Raw genomic sequence first — 16,212 nt, forward strand, 5'->3', positions numbered from 1 at the left:
GCAGTCTGCAATGGTGACCCTGCCCCTTGTGCACCACTCAACAATATTGCCCTGCTCTGTGTTGACTGGGGCTTCTTCCACAAACTTTCCCAGTTGTGGAACTCCTCACTCCTGTCCCTTCAGACTGTCTCTTCTTGGCCAACAGCCATCCTTTCCCTGGGTCCACTCTCAATACCCCATGTTCCAACACTCAGCCACTCCTCTGCACCAGCAGACACACGTCTCAGGCTGGGGCATACAGGGCTATGGCATGGACCATCCTTGTAGGTCTTACTCTGTCTTGCCTGATCTCCCCACCAGTGAGGGGGCTTCTGTGAGTGCATACACGTCTCCTGCCTTTCAGCTCTCCTCCAGGGGTGCAGGTCTCATCCTGTTTCCTCTTTTTTTTTTTTTCTTTCTTTCATCCTACTCAGTTGTGTTGGCATTTTTCTTATCTTTTTAGGTGTCCAAGGTCCTCTGCTATTGTTCAGCAGGTGCTCTGTGAGAACTGCTCAATTTGTAGATACGTTCTTGTTGCACTTGTGGGGAGAGGTGAACTCCATGTTCTCCAATTCCACTATTTTGACTTGACACCTCCCCCCCAATTTTGAAGAGATAATGACAGAGGTGATCCTAAATTGTTGAAGACAACAGATTCACACCCAGAAAGACCAGCACAGTTGTCCTACCAATTCAGAAATCAAGTTACTTCCTGTTCAACTCTTGGAGATTCATTCCTTTGGATCACACTTCTTGACATACAGACACTCCTAGAAAGGATGAGTCCTCCAGTTTTTTGGGTTAATCAGATATCATCCCCTCCCACAAATACCCCCACACACACACACACAAAACCTAGATAGAGAGAGAGAATTTTAAAGGAATTCCATGGGCAAGAGGAATGACTTTAGAGGCTTAGACATGACTGTGCTGATGAGGCATTGTGGAGGCCAGTGTGGTGACACATCATGAGTGTCCATGCAGTGCAAGTAGAGAAAAGGAAGAATGGGAAGCCACCAAAGAAAAACTTTAAATGCCCCACAATTTGCTAGAAGCTGTGCCTTTACCACATGTTTAACTCATGATTAAATTATTTTAATTTTTTGTATTGCTCTGCAAGTTGTTTGACTGTTTGTTTGTTTGTGGAAGGACTATATATGAACTAAGATTAGAAGCATCTTTAACCAGGCATCTGCTGTAATTTTCTGTATTTTCCATAAGGTCATTGGCACTGCTGAGAGATGTATTCCTGGGGATCCACATGACATAGAATACAATATAAATTGTGGACCCTGGAGTTGTGAAACAAAGCAAACTTTGTATTGAGCACATACAACGGAACACTACATACCTGAATTAAATGAAATGCATCAAAGTTGTAAAGTGACCATTGCTTCCTAGACCCAATTCGTGGCCTGGTAAACTGGATTACATATAAATCTATTTCCCAAGTAGTTAAAACATGGTAATTTCCAGTGCCAGATTTGTCTCAGTTTTTATAGCCAGTCTTTTAGGGGTATGGATTTTAGTGTCAAAGAGGTCCATGGTAGAATCATAGGTACTTTGCATAATACCTTCCATGACCAGGGGCAAAACGTCCACTCTCTCTGACTTCTATTCCCTCACCTATAGAATGTAAGCTTTTGAATTCTTTCCCACTCCTCTACCACTGTGGAAAGCTGACTCAAGACAGTAAAGCATCATTATCATTTTTCATTACTACTATAATTATTGTAAAGCATATTATTTAACAGTGACAATGTATGTGATAGGATAAAGTCTTCCATATAATTTCCATATAATATATACTTTCAAATGATTATAACTTTTAGAAATAAACACCAAAAATAATATTAAATACTTGATCAGTCTACACAAAGATAGTTCTGTTTTTAGAATGTGAAAAAGTCCAAGCATCTCTGAATGTATGAAAAATGTTTTCCATAAGAATGCTACATCATTTGCTTCAAATAATAGTTTGTCTATGAAATGTCAAGTTAATATGTAAGTTGTAAGGGAGGTAAGAGTTTTCCCAAAGGAAAGAAAAGGCCTGTGATTTAAATAAGCTAAAAATAAAATTGCTTTCCAGACAATGTTCTGCTATCAACAGTGAGGAAATAATGATGGCAATGATACACAGGTGTACATCTATCTTAAATTCAGACTACTATGAAGTATGACTGAATCCCTTAATGCCAGCCTTATGTGCTCACATAATGACTGCATTACATACTTATTTGTTAGCACACACTCTCACAAAGCTATACTATAATAATACATACCCTATAGTAGGATCAGCCAGGAAGAATACAATGTTTACATATGGGCCACCTTTAGATGCAAGAAATCATTACAGGAAAAAAATAAATCAAATGGTTTTCTTACTAATAGTTTCATTTTATAACAGCTTACAGAACTTGTGCATAAGCTTAATATTTTTCAAGAGTGCACCTGAATTATGTTATTAGGATAATCTATATGCCCTGTTTTGCATTTATTTGTATTGTCAAATTAAAAGAAGCTAATCAAATAGCAATATGTGAAAAATAAGAGAAGAGTTCAACAAGATAATAATTGTAGTTTTTTGTTGCAAAGAATTTAAAATGCATTGAATCCTTCAATTCTCCTGTGTTCATAATGTGTAATCTTTTTTTGGTATCTCTACTAAACTTCAAACCATTCTAATCATTGCTTGTACAACAAAGAACTTTCTTAATTCTAGAACTTTTTGAGAAAACTGCAATCATCACCCAACATTTTAGTTGGAATCTTTCTAAACTCTAAATATTTGGAGATCTTTCTGGAGTGACAGAAGAGTAAACTAAGGCTAGAGGAGCCTTTCTGTTCCTGAAATGGAGATTAAAAAACAAACAAGTTGCCTGAATAAATGTAAATATGAAAAAAAAACACCAAACTTTGAACTGATTCTTTCATAGTATACTCTGACTAAAATTCATGGGAAGAATGAATTAAATTCTCTCCAGTTTTATTACTTTCCTCATCAGCAGTTGGATTTCATATATAATATTGTTAATATACTTGTATATATGTATGTATGTTGTGTGTGTATGTGTGTAATACCAGGCAAGAAGCAAGGTAAATGAAGATCAAACACACAAGTCATGAGTTTTAATACCTACTAAATCATCTCATATTACGGAACCAAATTCTCATTTTCTGTTGTTCAATTTGTAAAATAAGAATAACAAAATTTGACATTGTTTGCCTCCCTGGACAAAGATCAAAAATTAAATTGTTTGTATAGTTCTTTGAAAAGAAAACTACTCCTTGTCTGAAGATTCAAAACCAGAAACTCTGAGTAAATTCTTTACTTTTTAAACCTGCTACTGATTTAAATTTTATAACTTTCTATTAATTTAAAATGATAGTTGGAACTAAAGGAAAATTTCCCCAGGGTTACTATAGACCCCTCTGTTGTTCTGGTGTCAGTAATTCTAAGTAACAAATACAAAAAGCCACTTCTGCCAAGTTTTCCAAAAGTTGTATCTTCTCAGTAGGATATGCTACATATTTTCAATCCCTCTACAAAGCAAATCACAAAGAAAACTTACACATTAAAGAAAATAGATAAATTATGTATTTGGGTTAAGAAAGCTGAGTCATGGATAGTGACCAAGAAAACCAAAGACCATCTACTGCCAGTCAGAGAAATTGAGGAGATATGAATAGGATTAACCCAGCTTTGGGATCATTTTGCTGTATTAAAAAAAAAATAGACAGAAATTCAAAAGTATCAAAAAAACAGTTGTGTGTGTATGAGTTCATGACTTCAAAATATGCTAAGATCCCAATATATCAAAGCATTTTAATGAAACCCCAAATACACTAGCTAAAAATTAGCTGGAAACATATTAGATCATCTATTCCATATCTAACCCAATATGTTGAGAAAAAAGTCATCACCTTAGCAGTCTCACAACACTCTCCCTTCAGAGCTAAGACAAAATTGTCCAGAAAAAATATTGACTAGGAAATCAAATGTTAACACATGGATTTGGGTTTTGTCTTTATTTGCAAATAAAACACACATTTATTCAGTTGAGATTACCATCAGATGGTGTGGTAGCTTATGCCTTGTACTTTTTGGCAGAATATATTGCTATAATAAAAATAATAACTAATAAAACAGCAATTTTCACTAAATATTATATTTTGTTATAACTGACACCTTGCCAGTATCACTCAAACCCCTTCATTTAGATTTTTTTTCACTTGTATTTAGTTCTTTGTTTCCATTGTAATCATTATCATAGTGTAGTTTTTGTTCTTGTTATTATTATTTTTATTATTAGGAGCTCAAAGAAAATATGGAACATTCATGTAATATTGAAAAGCTGCTGTTTTTTATACTGTCAAAATTCTTTCCTGTTGCTGAATGTGGAATTTGAAGATTAAACACTGTGGAGGACAGAAAATAATCATTAGGGGAGCCATTAACTCTTTCTTCTTAGGGTGCAACATGGACTTGGTATTTGGGACAGTATCTCCCTTGGTTCTAGGAGATATTAGACATGAAAATGTAAAGTTGACCCCTTCCCAATATTTTAAGAATAAAGGAATCTAAATGTAGATAATTTTTATTGAAATATTAAGGAAGCTGTTCTTTAAAGACACAATTGGATTTTTGTAGAGATTATTATGAAGGCAGCACTTCCTTATCCTACATCATGGGAAGTAAGGAAGTTTTTGCAACATTGCAGCAGAACGCAGCTGAGAAAACAAACACCTAATGGTGAATGGTCTTCTTTAGAGCAGCATTCTTGGTGGACTCAACATACAATAATTTAGAATACTTAGCATTAAGACTTGTCCCCCTTTCTTTCCATTTTAGTTCCCTGTTTGTTTTCCTCCAAGCCTTCCGTAACATTTTATTGAACTCTAAGCCTGTTGTTAGGTGGGTTTTGGAAAAATTGAGAGTGCACCTGTGTACACTTAGGAAGAAGTAAATCAAGGAGATACACTAAAAACAAACTGATGAACAAAAAACAGAAGTTAACTAGCCAAGAAGCCCAAGGCAACAGACAAGAGAAAGAGACCATAAGAAATAACCCTGTTAAATTTATGGCACATGTCAGCAAAAAACAAGTTAGCATGATGCATTCTGTTTTATTACCTACTTTTCCACTTGTTTTGTAAACAGGTGTGTCATTAAATATTTTCCATTGCTTGAAAAAAGTTATTTTAGTTGAGTAAACCTTTATCCAAGATAAAGTTTACTGAAAAAAAATAATAGAACTTATGTTAAAGGATAATTAATATCTTTTTAAATAAAATGAAATTGACTCATCATATGTAAAATGAATATATGATTTTATTTTACTCAATAATTAATGACAGAATCAGTAAAGTGATATAATCAGTTCAAAGGAAAATTCAAAGAACCACACATGAATAGGCAAATACAGAATGTTGAAATGAATTGTCAAATAGACACAAAATGTCCTACTCAATGGGCAATAATCAATTGCATCTGTGAAGACTCGATTCATTTGTATTTCAGTGGACAGGAATCATTTGCATTATTGTCAGTTTCTACAACTTACAGACACTCAATAATATGTTTTTCCCCATTTCAAAAGTCTTTCAAATTTTTTCCTGACATTTTATGAACATTTTCACTGTTGTTTTAGCCATCTGAACCTACCTCAGAGATAAAAGTTAAACAGAAAAGTCATAGAAACGTAAACCAGAATGATTCCTTGAAACAAGGAGTTAAGTGAAAGGTCCAGAGCCCTCCTTTCACACCTCCCTCCTAAGTGACCTCCTTGTGTCCCCATGGAATCACTAAGGTTCCACAGACCACTCATGAGAAACTATTCTTCTTTGACACCATTTTTCAATGACTACATAGAATTTCATCTTTGGAAATATAAAAATCAAGTTCTAATAATTTACCCTGACACCTGTTTGTTTTCTAGAATAGATAACCTATTTTTTTTGAAGGTCAAAGGAATTTTTTAAAATAAATAAATAAATAAATTATTTATTTATTTATTTTTGGCTGCGTTGAATCTTCGTTGCTGCATGCAGGCATTCTCTAGTTGCGGTGAGTGGGGGCTACTCTTCATTGAGGTACGTAGGCTTCTCATTGTGGTGGCTTCTCTTGTAGAGCACGGGCTCTAGGTGCATGGGCTTCAGTAGTTGTGGCACATGGGTTCAGTAGTTGTGGCTTGTGGGCTTTAGAGCACAGGCTCAGTGGTTGTGGTAGATAACCTATTTGAAAATTAACTTTCTCCAAAGGTTTTTCAGGAGACATGTTATCTCAGACTTTACATGTCCTCAAAAACTGATTTCTAAGAAAATAAGTTAAATCAGCATTAAACAGCTGCCACAATTTCTTATTGTTAAACATTGAGCTTGTTTCTAATATTTCAGTTGATAAAGCCACGTGAGAAACATCTTTAAGTATATCATGCCCTTAAGGATTAATTCCTACCAATGTAATATCTGAAATAAACAATACGATGCTTTTAAAGAGTTTGGTACATACTGACTAATTACATGCCAGAAAAATTTGTACCTATCAGCAGCATATAATATTTCTCTAGTCAGTGACATGGTATTTTATTTACAACTTTTTAATATTTGCCAGTTGCTGAGTTAAAAAACAGTATCTTGTTTTATTTGCATTTTCTTGACTAGAGAATAGTAACTTTTTAAACAATTTATTGGCTGATTTATTTTCTATGGTGAGTTGCTTTACACATGTATTCTCTTCATTTTTTTTTCTGTCTCTGAATTTAACAAAAACGTTTGCCATTATCTAGTCTTTTTTGAACCCTGAAATCTTTTACTTCACATCACACCTTTTAATATGCTCCAAAATTGCTGTTCAATATCATACTTCAGGAAACACAGAGTTATCAGACTAACTGAATATCTAAAAAATTCAACAAATAATCTTTCTCAAGCCAGTTTGAATGCCATTATTGTCTAAAACTAAATACTTGGGGAGGAGATCAAGATGGCACAGGAGGCTTCCCTGGTGGCGCAGTGGTTGAGAATCTGCCTGCCAATGCAGGGGACATGGGTTCGAGCCCTGGCCTGGGAAGATCCCACATGCCACGGAGCAACTGCGCCCGTGAGCCACAATTACTGAGCCTGCGCGTCTGGAGCCTGTGCTCCGCAACAGGAGAGGCCGCGATGGTGAGAGGCCCGCGCACCGCGATGAAGAGTGGTCCCCACTTGCCGCAGCTAGAGAAAGCCCTCGCACAGAAACGAAGACTCAACACAGTCATAAATAAATAAATAAATAAAAGAACGTGAATTTAAAAAAAAAAAAAAAAAAGATGGCAGAGGAGTAGGACGTGGAGCTCACCTTCTCCCCACAGACATAACAAAAATATGCCTACATGTGGAACATCTACTGAATGCTGGCAGAAGACCTCAGACTTCCAAAAGGGCAAGAATATCTGCACATAACTGGATAGGTCAAAAGAAAAGAGAAAGCAAGCAATCAGGTTGGGACCTGTGCCTCTGGGAGGGAGTTGTGAAGGAGGAAAGGTTTCTGCACACTGGGAAGTCCCCTCACTGAGGGGGACAGAGGGGAAGCTTTGGAGCCTCAGAGGAGAGCGCAGCATCAGGTGGGTGGAGAGCAAAGCAGAGAGAGACATGCACAGAAGGTCAGCACCGACCGGCACTCCCCAGCCCGAGATGCTTGTCAGCTCACCCGCTGGGGCAGGTGGGGGCTGTGTGCTGAGGCTTTGGAAGTCAGAACCCGGGGAGAGGACTGGGGTTGGCTGTGTGAAGACAGCCTTAGGAGGCCAGAATGTAGTGCACCACAGCGGAGGGAGTCCAGGAAGAAGCCTGGGCCTGCCAGAGAGGCCAGGGACCATTGTTGGGGGGTTCATGAGGAGAGGTGGGCCTGCCATAGATGTGTATTTCTCTGTGCACTCACAGGCTGCAGGGCACCACCTAAATGAATGCCAGGGGTGCACACGAGCCACAGCTGCCATCTTGGACCCCAGAGGTGGGAGTGGACTGCTACCACTGCTGCCACTGCCAACAAGGATCCTGTGAGCTAGTGCAGGTCACTGCCACCACCTTCCTGGGAGCCTGTCTAGCTTTAGAAGCTGTGTACTTTAGGGGCAAGTACATGTGGGAGTTGAGCCAGGTCAGAGTCTGAGCTGCCCCCACAGTGCCCACAGTGGGTCCAGAGACCTACCTAGAGGTATTGGAGGGCCTCCTAAGGAGGTGGGGTTGGCTGTGGCTCAAGGTGGGAACAAGCACACTGACAGCTCAGGCCCCAGGAAAATATTATTATTACTATTATTTTTTGGTTTCATTTTGTTCTGTTGTTTATTATTTTTTTTAATTTATTTTTTGTTTTCTTTCTTTTTAACTTTTTAATATTTTTTTTTATTTTTCTACTTTACTTTTTTATTATTTTGTGTTTTTTTCTTGTTTTTGTTCTTTGTTTTGTTTTTAACTTTATTCACCATTTTTATGTGTTTGTTTTATGTTTTCTTTGTTTTTTTTTTTAGTTTGCTCTCTGTTTTTACTTTGTTTTTTTGTTTTTGTTAGTTTTGCTTTTAGTGTTTTTGGATTCTTGTGTTTGTTTGGTTGTTCTCTTGTTTTTTGTTTTCTTTCCTTTTTTTGTCTGTTTTTCTTTTTATTTGTTTGGTTTCCTTTTACAATTTGCCTTGGGTTTGCTTGTTTGTTTTCTGTTCCTTTTTTTTTTTTTTTTTCTTTTGCTGCACCACGCAGCTTGCAGACCCCTACCGGGGTCAGGCCTGAGCATCCAGAGTGGGAGCACTGAGTCCAGGACACTGGACTGCCAGAGAATTCCCAGTGCCAGGGAATATTAATTGGCATGAGCTCTCACAGAGGTTCCTATCTTGACATCAAGACACGACTCCACCCAAAACCCTGCAGGCTCCAGTGCTGATTGTGTTATGCCAAACAACAAGCAATACAGGAACACAGCCCCATTTCTAAGCAGACATGCTGCCTAAAGCTGTACTAAGCTCACAGACACCCCAAAACACACCCCAGCAGATGGCCCTGCCCATCAGAGGGACAAGACTCTGCTCCACCCACCAGGGTCCAGGCACGAGTCCCTCCTATCAGGAAGCCTACACATGCCCCTGGATCAATCACTCCCACCAGGGGCCAGACATAAGAAGCAAGAGGAACTATGACCCCATGGCCTACGAAAAGGAGACCACAAATACAGTAAGTGAGACAAAATGAGATAACAGAGAAATATGTTGCAGACAAAGGGGCAAGGTATAAAAACCCACAAGGCCAAATAAATGAATGGGAAATAGGGAATCTACTTGAAAAAGAATTCAGAGTAATGAAAGTAAAGATGATCCAAGCTCTCAGACATAGAATGGAGGCACGAATCGAGAAGATAAAAGAAATGTTTAACAAGGACTTAGAAGAACTATAGAACAAAGAAACAGTGATGAACAATGCAAAAACTGAAATTAAAAATACACTAGAAGGAATTGATAGCAGAATAATTGAGACAGAAGAATGGATAAGTTAGCTGGAAGACAGAGTGGTGAAAATAACTGACACAGAGCAGAATAAAGAAAAAATAATGAAAAGAAATGAGGACAGTCTCAGAGACCTCTGGAAAACATTAAATGCACCAAATATTAGAATTATAGGGGTCCCAGAAGGAGAAGAGAAAGAGAGAGGGTCTGAGAAAATATTTGAAGAGATTATAGTCAAAAACTGCCCTAAATGGGAAAAAAATAGTCACCTGAGTCCAGGAAGAACAGAGTCCCATACAGGATAAACCCAAGGAGAAACACACCAAGACACATATTAATCAAACTAACAAAAATTAAATACAAGAAAAAATTAAAAGCAGCAAAGGAAATGCAACAAATGACATACAAGGGAATTCCCATAAGGTTATCAACAGATTTTTCAGCAGAAACTCTGCAGGACAGAAGGGAGTGGCAGGACATATTTAAAGTACTGAAAGGGGAAAACCTAGAAACAAGATTACTCTACACAGCAAGGCTCTCATTCAGATTCGATGAAGAAATCAAAAGCTTTACAGACAGGCGAAAGCTAAGAGAACTCAGCACCACCAAACCAGCTTTGCAACAAATGCTAAAGGAACATCTCTAGGTGGGAAACACAAGAAAAAAAAAAAAAAAAAGACCCACAAAAACAAACCGAAAACAATTAAGAAAATGGCAATAGGAACATACATATGGGTAACTAGCTTAAATGTAAATGGATTAAATGTTCCAACCAAAAGACACAGACTGGCTGAATGGATACAAAAACAAGATCCGTATATATGCTGTCTACAAGAGACCCACTTAAGACCTAGAGACACATACAGACTGAAAATGAGGGAATGGAAAAACATATTCCATGCAAATGGAAATCAAAAGAATGCTGGAGTAGCAATATTCACATCAGACAAAATAGACTTTAAAATAAAGACTGTTACAAGAGACAAGAAAGGACACTACATAATGATCCAAGAAGAAGATTTAAAAATAGTAAATATTTATGCACCCAACATAGGAGCACCTCAGTACATAAGGCAAATGCTAACAGCTGTAAAAGGGGAAATCAACAGTATCACAGTAATAGTGGGGGACTTTAACACCTCACTTACACCAATGGACAGATCATCCAGACAGAAAGTTAATAACAGAACACAAGCCTTAAATGACACATTAGACCAGATACACTTAATTGATATTTATAGGACATTCCACCTGAAAAGAGCAGAATACACTTTCTTCTCAACTGCACATGGAACATTCTCCAGGATAGATCACATCTTGGGTCACAAATCAAGCACTGGTAAATTTAAGAAAATTGAAATCATATCAAGCATCTTTTCTAACCACAATGCTATGAGATTAGAAATCAATTACAGGAAAAAAAAGTAAAAAACACAAACACATGGAGGCTAAACATTGTGTTACTAAATAATCAATGGCTCACTAAAGAAATCAAGGAAGAAATTAAAAAATACCTAGAGACAAATGACAACAAAATCATGATGACCAAATACCTATGGGGTGCAGCAAAAGCTGTTCTAAGAGGGAAGTTTATAGCAATGTGATCCTACCTCAAGAAACCAAAAATTCTCAAATAAACAACCTACCCTTACACCTAAAGCTACTAGAGAAAGAAAGAAAAAAAAAACCTAAAGTTAGTAGAAGGAAAGAAATCATAAAGATCAGAGCAGAAATGAATAAAATAGAAATAAAGATAACAATAGCAAACATCAATGAAACTAAAAGCTGGTTCCTTGAGAAGATAAACAAAATTGATAGACCTCTGGCTAGAATCATCCAAAAAAAAAGAAGAGGACTCAGACCAATAAAATCACAATTGAAAAAGTAAAAGTTAAAACAGACACCACAGAAATACAAAGGATCATAAGAGACTACTACAAGCAACTATATGCCAATAAAATGGACAACCTGGAAGAAATGGGCAAATTCTTAGAAAGATACAACCTTCCAAAACTGAACCAGGAAGAAATAGAAAATATGAACGGACCAATCACAAATACTGAAATTGAAACTGCGATTTAAAAATTTCCAACAAACAAAAGTCCAGGACCAGGTAGCTTCACAGACGAATGCTATCAAATATTTAGAGACGAGCTAATACCTATACTTCTCAAATTCTGCCAAAAAATTGCAGAGAAAGGAACACTCCCAAGCTCATTCTATGAGGCCACCAGCACCCTGATATGAAAACCAAAGATAACTCAAAAAAAGAAAATCACAGGCCAATATCACTGATGAACATAGATGCAAAAATCCTCAACAAAATACTAGCAAACAGAATCTAACAATGCATTAAAAGCACCATACATGATGATCAAGTGGGATTTATCCCAGAGATGCAAGTATTCTTCAGTTTATGCAAATCAATCAATGTGATACGCTATATTAACAGACTGAAGAAGAAAAACCATATGATCATTTCAATAGATGCAGAAAAAGCTTTTGACAAAATTCAACACCCATTTATGATAAAAACTCTCCAGAAAGTGGGCACAGAGGGAACATTCCTCAACATAAAAAAGACCATATGCAACAAACCCACAGCAAATATTCTCAATGGTGAAAAACTGAAAGCATTTCCTCTAAGTTCAGGAACAAGACAAGGATGTCCCCTCACGCCACTTTTATTCAACATAGTTTTGGAAGTTCTATCCACAGCAATCAGAGAAGAAAAAGAAATGAAAGGAATACAAATTGGAAAAGAAGAAGTAAAACTGTCACTGTTTGCAGATGATATGATACTATACAAAGAAAATCCTAAAGATGCCACCAGAAAACTACAAGAACTAATAAATGAATTTGGTAAAGGTGCCAGATACAAAATTAATGCACAGAAATCTCTTACATTCCTATACATTGACAATGAAAAATCAGAAAGAGAAATTAAGGAAATAATCCCATTTACCATTGCATCAAAAAGAATAAAATACCTACGAATAAACCACCCTAAGGAGGCAAAAGACCTGTTCTCAGAAAACTCTAAGATACTGATGAAAGGAATCAAAGATGACACAAATAGATGGAGAGATATACCATGTTCTTGTATTGGAAGAATCAATATTGTGAAAATGACTATACTACTAAAGCAATCTACAGATTCAATGCAATTTGTATCAAATTACCAATGGTATTTTTCATAGAAATAGAACAAAAAAGTTCACAATTTTTAGGGAAACACAAAAGACCCCAAATAGCCAAAGCCATCTTGAGAAAGAAAAATGGAGCTGGAGCAATCAGGCTCCCTGTCTTCAGAATATACTACAAAGCTACAGTAATCAAGACAGTATGGTACTGGCACAGAAACAGAAATATAGATAAATGTTACAGGATAGAAAGTCCAGAGGTATACCCATGCACCTATGGTCACCTAATCTATGTCAAAGGAGGCACAAACATACAATGGAGAAAAGACAATCCCTTCACTAAGTGGTGCTGGGATAACTGGACAGCTACATGTAAAAGAATGAAATTAGAACACTCCTTAAAACCATACATAAAAATAAACTCAAAATGCATTAAAGACCTAAATGTAAGGCCAGATACTCTAAAATTGTTAGGGAAAAATATAGGAAGAACATCCTTTGATATAAATCACAACAAGATCTTTTTGATCCACTGCCTAGAGTAATGAAAATAGAAACAAAAATAAACAAATGAGACCTAATGAAACTTAAAAGCTTTTGCACAACAAAGGAAATCATAAACAAAATGAAAAAAACAACCCTCAGAATGGGAGAGAATATTTGCAAATGAAGCAACTGACAAGGGACTAATTTCCAAAATATACAAACAGCTCATGCAGCTCAATATCAAAACAATAACAACAACAATCCAATCAAAAATGTGTGAGAGACCTAACTAGACATTTCTCCAAGGAAGACACACAGATGGCCAAAAGCATATGAAAAGATGCTGAATATCACTAATTATTAGAGAAATTCATGTCAGTACTTCAATGAGGTATCACATCACACCAGTCAGAATGGCCATCATGAAAAAATCTACAAACAATAAATGTTGAAGAGGGTGTGGAGAAAAGGGAACCCTCTTACACTGTTGGGAGGAATGTAAATTGATACAGTCACTACATAGAACAGCATGGAGGTTCCTTAAAAAACTAAAAAATACAACTACCATATGAGCCAGCAATCCCACTCCTGGGCATATACCTGAAGCAAACCATAATTCAAAATGATACATGCACCCCAAAATTCATTGCAGCACTATTTACAATAGCCAGGACATGGAAGCAACCTAAATGTCCATCAACAGAGGAAATGATAAAGAAGATGTGGTACATATATACAAAGAAATATTACTCAGCCATAAAAAGGAATGAAATTGTGCCATTTGCAGAGACATGGAGCTACATAGAGAATGTCATATAGAGTGAAGTAACTCAAAAAGAGAAAAACAAATATCGTATAATATCACTTATATGTGGAATCTAGAAAAATGATACAGATGAGCTTATTTGCAAAGCAGAAATATAGTAGAGACATAGAGAACAAATGTATGGACACCGAGGGGGGAAAAGGGAGTGGGATAAACTGGGAGGTTGGGATTGACATATATACACTACTATGTATAAAATAGATAAATAATGAGAACCTACGGCATAGCAGAGGGAACTCTACTCAATGGTCTGTGGTGACCTAAATGGGAAGGAACTCCAAAAAAGAGGGGATATATACATATATGTGTAGCTGATTCACTTTGCTGTACAGCAGAAACTCACACAGCATTGTAAAGCAACTCTATTCCAATAAAAATTAATTAAAAAAATAATACTGGAGGAGCTTCAAGAAAGCAGAAGAGTAAGAGGTGGAGATCACCTTCCTCCCCACAAATACATCAGAAATACATCGACATGTGGAACAACTCCTACAGAACACCTATGGAACACTGGCAGAAGACCTCAGACCTCCCAAAAGGCAAGAAACTCCCCACGTACCTGGGTAGGGTAAAAGAAAAAAGAAAAAACAGAGACAAAGAATAGGGACAGGACCTGTGCCAGTGGGAGGGAGCTGTGAGGGAGGAAAGGTTTCCACACACTAGGAAGCCCCTTTGCGGGCGGAGACTGCTGGTGGCGGAGGTGGGGAGCTTCGGAACCACAGAGGAGAGCGCAGCAACAGGGGTGTGGAGGGCAAAGCGGAGAGATTCCCGCACAGAGGATCACTGCCGACGACAAGCACTCACCAGCCCAAGAGGCTTGTCTGCTCACCGGCCGGGACAGGCGGGGGCTGGGAGCTGAGGCTCAGGCTTCAGTCGGATGCAGGGAGAGGACTGGGGTTGGCTGTGTGAACACAGCCTAAAGGGGGCTAGTGCGCCACAGCTAGCCGGGAGGGAGTCCGGGAGAAAGTCTGGAGCTGCCGAAAAGACAAGAGACTTTTTCTTGCCTCTTTGTTTCCTGGTGCACAAGGAGAGGGGATTAAGAGCGCTGCTTAAAGGAGCTCCAGAGACAGGGGCGAGCCGTGGCTATCAGTGCGGACCCCAGAGACAGGCATGAGATACTAAGGCTGCTGCTGCAGCCACCAAGAAGCCTGTGAGCAAGCACAGGCCACTATCCACACCATCCCTCCTGGAAGCCTGTGCAGCCCGCCACTGCCAGGGTCCCGTTATCCAGGGACAACTTCCCTGGGAGAACGCACGGCGTGCCTCAGGCTGGTGCAACGTCACGCTGGCCTCTGCCGCCGCAGGCTCACCCCGCATCCGTACCCGTCCCTCCCTCTGGCCTGAGTGAGCCAGAGCCCCAAAGCAGCTGCTCTTTAACCCCATCCTGTCTGAGCGAAGAACAGATGCCCTCAGGCGACCTACACACAGAGGTGGGTCCAAATCCAAAGTTGAACCCCAGGAGCTGTGCAAACAAAGAAGAGAAAGGGAAATTTCTCCCAGCAGCCTCAGGAGCAGCGGATTAAATCTCCACGATCAACTTGATGTACCCTGCATCTGTGCAATACCTGAATAGACACCGAATCATCCCAAATTGAGGAGGTGGACTTTGGGAGCAATGATATATATATATTTTTCCCCTTTTTCTCTTTTTGTGAGTGTGTATGTGTATGCTTCTGTGTGTGATTTTGTCTGCATAGCGTTGTTTTTACCATTTGTCCTAGGGTTCTGTCTGTCCGTTTTTTTTTAATTAAAAAAATATTTTCTTAATAATTATTTTTTATTTTAATAACTTTATTTTATTTTATCTTCTTCTTTCTTTCTTCCTTTTTTTTCTCCCTTTTATTCTGAGCCATGTGGAGGACAGGTTCTTGGTGCTCCAGCCAGGCATCAGGGCTGTGCCACTGATGTGGGAGAGCCAAGTTCAGGACACTGATCCACAAGAGACCTCCCAGCTCCAAGTAATATCAAATGGGAAAAATCTCCCAGAGATCTCCATCTCAATGCCAAGACCCAGTTCCAGTCAACAAACAGCAAGCTACAGTGCTGGACACCATATGCCAAACAACTAGCAAGACAGGAACACAACCCCATCCATTAGCAGCGAGGCTGCCTAAAATCATAATAAGGCCACAGACACCCCAAAACGCACCACCAGACGTGGACCTACCCACCAGAAAGACAAGATCCAGCCTCATCCAGTAGAACACAGGCACTAGTCCTCTCCACCTGGAAGCCTACACAACCCACTGAACCAAACGTACCCACTGGGGACAGACACCAAAAACAACGGAAACTACGAACGTGCAGCCTGCGA

Source organism: Balaenoptera borealis, assembly GCF_965194805.1.
Source record: "Balaenoptera borealis genome assembly, chromosome: 4".
In the NCBI taxonomy this organism is placed as follows: Eukaryota; Metazoa; Chordata; class Mammalia; order Artiodactyla; family Balaenopteridae; genus Balaenoptera; species Balaenoptera borealis.